Source organism: Triticum urartu, chromosome 5A (genome assembly GCF_056163025.1).
Source record: "Triticum urartu cultivar PI428250 chromosome 5A, HENAU_Tu73, whole genome shotgun sequence".
NCBI lineage: Eukaryota > Viridiplantae > Streptophyta > Magnoliopsida > Poales > Poaceae > Triticum > Triticum urartu.
The window spans coordinates 437391679-437396765 of record NC_141877.1 but is presented as its reverse complement, the minus strand read 5'-3'; positions in this window follow the sequence as shown (position 1 = coordinate 437396765).

Here is a 5087-nt window from a genome sequence, read left to right as displayed (position 1 = left end):
TAGACAAACAGATTGTCACTAGTTTGCCTCTACTTGACTAGCTCGTTGAATCAATGATGGTTATGTTTCCTAACCATAGACATGAGTTGTCATTTGATTAACGGGATCACATCATTAGAGAATGATTTGATTGACTTGACCCATTCCGTTAGCTTATCACGGTGATCGTTTAGTTTGTTGCTACTACTTTCTTCATGACTTATACATGTTCCTATGACTATCAGATTGTGCAACTCCCGAGTACCAGAGGAACACTTTGTGTGCTACCAAACGTCACAACATAACTGGGTGATTATAAAGGTGCTCTACAGGTGTCTCCGATGGTGCTTGTTGAGTTGGCCTAGATCGAGATTAGGATTTGTCACTCCGATTGTCGGAGAGGTATCTTTGGGCCCTCTCGGTAATGCACATCACTATAAGCCTTGCAAACATTGTGACTAATGAGTTAGTTGTGGGATGATGCATTACGGAAACGAGTAAAGAGACTTTCCGGTAACAAGATTGAACTAGGTATTGAGATACCGACGATCGAATCTCAGGCAAGTAACATACCGATGACAAAGGGAACAACGTATGTTGTTATGCGGTTTGACCGATAAACATCTTTATAGAATATGTAAGAACCAATATGAGCATCCAGGTTCCTCTATTGGTTATTGACTAGAGATGAGTCTTGGTCATGTCTACATAGTTCTCGAACCCGTAGGCTCCGCACGCTTAACGTTTGGTGATGATTGGTATTATGAGTTTATGTGATTTGATGTACCGAAGGTAGTTCGTAGTCCCGGATGAGACCAGGGACATCACGAGGAGTCTCGAAATGGTCGAGACGTAAATATCGATATATTGGACGACTATATTCGGACATCGGAAAGGTTCCGAGTGTTACGGGTATTTTTCGGAGTACCGGAGAGTTACGGGAATACGGGGAAGAAGTATTGGGCTTCATGGCCAAGTGGTGGAGGAGAGGAGGCAGGGCGTGCGGCCCCCCTAGACCAAACCGAATTGGACTAGGGGGCCGGCCCCCCTTTCCTCCGTTCCTCCCTCTCCTTCCTTCTCCCCTTCCCCCTTCATTTCCTCCTCCTAGTAGGAGTAGGAAAGAGGAGTCCTACGCCTACTAGGAGGAGGACTCCTCCTCCTGGCGCGCCCTACAGGGGCCGGCCGGCCTCCCCCCTTGCTCCTTTATATACGGGGTAGGGGGCATGAGGGAGTCCTGGATTAGGGGGTGTCCGGACAGCCGGACTATAACCTTTGGCCGGACTGTTGGACTATGAAGATACAAGATTGAAGACTTCGTCTCGTGTCTGAATGGGACTTTCCTTGGCGTGGAAGGCAAGCTTGGCAATACGGATATGTAGATCTCCTCCCATTGTAACCGACTCTGTGTAACCCTAGCCCCCTCCGGTGTCTATATAAACCGGAGGGTTTAGTCCGTAGGACAACAACAAGAATCATACCATAGGCTAGCTTCTAGGGTTTAGCCTCTTTGATCTCGTGGTAGATCTACTCTTGTACTACCCATATCATCAATATTAATCAAGCAGGAGTAGGGTTTTACCTCCATCGAGAGGGCCCGAACCTGGGTAAAAACATTGTGTCCCTTGTCTCCTGTTACCATCCGCCTTGACGCACAGTTCGGGACCCCCTACCCGAGATCCCCCGGTTTTGACACCAACATTGCTGGTTTCATTGAGAGTTCCACTGTGCCGTCGCCAGAAGGAAGGATGTCTCATCTCATCTTTAAAGACGGTACTACTGTTGGGGGAGGTTTGGCTGTCGGCCAAACTCTCCGGCTAGGCGGTTTAATCATGACCGCTTGTTCGGGCACCGCGCCGACGATGACTTCTCGGGTCATCAAAAACGGCCTCCACGTCAAATAGGCACTCGCCGAACAGATGGATCCAATGGAGCTCGCCTCCCTAAACGAGCTCTTGGATCGCATCGCCGCCCTGGGAGTCTCTACGGACTATTATCGGATTGGGCTTAAACCCGATCAAAGGGAGATTAACTCTCCGCCGGTTACCCATCATATTGCAGTGGTGGAGGAACAATGCGGCGACCTCTCCTCCATATTGAGGACCAACTATGTCCGAATTCCTGAGCACTCTGAGCCGGATACCCGTTCGCGGGAGGACATCATCCAATCCCTGAACTTAGAGTCAGGCGGCGGGCCAGGATTATCGGGCAACACCCCGGAACCAGAATTTCCAAAATTGGAAATTCCTTGGCCCCTGGATCCCAGATCGGGTAAGGGTTCGGATTCAATTCCACCCACCCACCCAAACATAAGCGATCTTTCCCACATCAGGCAAGAGCCCCAGGAAACAGTACATCACTATTGGGCCAGATTCCTCCTTGCGATGAACAAGGTTAAGGACTGCCGCGAGGAACACGCAATCTTATTTTTCTGCAATAATTGCACGGACAGGGAATCCTTAACGCCATAAATCGCCGTGAGATATCACGCCTCACTGACTTGGCATCCATAGTACGAAAGTACTGTGTGATGGAAAGTGCCTGGAAAACCAAAACAAACTTTTGGGATAATCCGGCCATAATACGAACCCAGTCCAAAATAAAAGGGTGCACTATCAAAAGACACCCGGGTCAACTACCAAAAAGCAAAAACCCTCTATAGGGCATGGAACCGAACTGGAGGGATGGCTCAACGGACCCTGTAAAATTCACAGTACAGAGGGCGCCATACCAACACATAGCCTTAGAGCATGTTGGATACTCCAGCAGGTAGCCAAAAGTGGCGAGGATCTCCTAATTCCAGAAGCCACAGAGCACCATCCCAGAAATACCAGTACGGTATTAACGGTCTTCGAGACCTTCGCATCAAATAATAGGCGAAAGTGAACACTCCGTAGCCTTTCCGAAATCTACCACGTGGCGACAATAAACCCATGGAGTGACACGGCTATTACTTTCAATGCCAGTGATGAACCTAAATTCCGAACAGCCCGAGCACCAGTCTCATTGGTCCTTAGTCCAATTGTGGATGGCTTTCGACTCACCAAGGTACTCATGGACAGCGATAGCGGATTAAACCTCATCTATGAGGAAACCCTTCAAAAAATGGAAATAGACTGGAACCGCATCGAGCGAAGCAGCACAACCTTTAGAGGAATAATCCCCAGTCGGGAAGCGCGCTGTACAGGCAAAATCACACTAGATGTGGTGTTCGGCACGCCGGGGAATTATAGGTCCGAAGAGATTACGTTCCAAGTGGCCCCGTTCAGTAGCGGTTACCATGCCCTGTTAGGGCGGGAGGCATTCACAATCTTCCAAGCCATACCCCATTACGGGTACATGAAGCTCAAAATGCCCGGGCCCAACGGAATTATCACTCTTGCTAGTGATCCGGACACAGCACTCCGCGCCAAAAATAAGATAGCCGCACTGGCCCTCGAGGCATTATCCGAAGCCCTACCGGCTGAGGAACTGACTGCGCTCCGCTCCACGGTGAACATGGACGATGTGATACTCGATAAGAGATCCAAGTCCACCTCCTTTAAACCGGCGGATGAAATAGTCAAATTCCAAGTCCATCCAACGGACCCTACAAAAACAGCTTCCATCGGGGCACAATTAAACCCTGACATAGACGCCGCACTACGAGAGTTCCTACGCCAGAACTGGGACATTTTTTCCTGGCACCCTTCAGACATGCCAGGAATCCCACGCAGGCTGGCCGAGCACAGCCTCAATATTCTAAAGGGATTCAAGCCGGTCAAGCAGGCTCTTCGGCGTTTCTCTGAACCTAAGAGACAAGCCATGGGAGAGGAACTAGACAAGTTATTGGAGGCCGAATTCATTAGAGAAATAAAACATCCAGACTGGCTAGCAAACCTGGTGATGGTACCAAAGAAGGACAAATCCTGGTGCCTGTGCGTCGATTTTAAGGACCTCAACAAGGCTTGCCCAAAGGATCCCTTACCCCTCCCTTGCATCGATCAAATTATCGACACTACCGCAGGACACGATTCATTGTGTTTCCTCGACGCATACTCCGGCTACCACCAAATTAAGATGGCGGAGCCCGACCAAGCCGCAATGGAATTCATCACACCATACGACCCCTTCTGCTTCAACACAATGCCCTTTGGGCTCAAAAATGGCGGCGCAACATATCAGCGCATGATTCAGACATGTCTGGCAAACAAGATCGGCAAAACAGTGGAGGCATACGTAGATGACGTGGTCGTCAAAACCAAACATGTTGAATCTCTAGTAGACAACTTGGGGCTCACATTCGATAACCTCCGAACATATGACATCAAGCTCAACCCGAAAAAATGCGTTTTCGGTGTGCCAGCCGGAAAGCTCTTGGGCTTCATTGTATCCGGCAGAGGAATTGAAGCAAATTCGGCCAAGATCCGAGCTCTGTCACAATTGGATATCCCAACGGATCTCAAACAAATCCAGAAATTAACTGCATGCATGGCGACTCTAAGCCGCTTTATCTCCCGCCTGGGAGAAAAGGCATTACCCCTTTATCGCCTCCTTCGGCGCATCGAACACTTTGAGTGGACGGATGCCGCCACAGCCGGATTGGAAGAAATAAAAGCCATATTGGCAACCAACCCAGTCCTAGCCGCGCCAAACATTGGTGAACCAATGTTGTTATACATTGCGGCAACTCATCAAGTTGTGAGCGCAGTGCTCGTCGTCAAACGAGAAACGGACGGACATAAATTCCCCCTTCAAAAGCCGGTCTACTATGTATCCACTGTCCTTACTCCATGCAAGTCACGGTACCCGCATTATCAAAAGATAGCATACGCGGTATTCATGGCATCCCGGAAGCTGAGACACTACTTTCAAGAGTGTTCGATAACAGTAGCCCCGGAAGAGACACTTAATGATATTATAAACAACCACGACGCCACGGGCCGGATTGCCAAATGGGCCATCGAGCTCCTCCCGTTTGACATAACTTACAAGCCGCGGCGAGCCATTAAGTCGCAAGTGTTGGCCGACTTTGTCGCTGAATGGACGGAAGCTGAACTCCCTAAAGAGTACGGCGCATATTCCAACTGGATCATGCACTTCGACGGCTCCAAAATGCTGGCTGGTCTGGG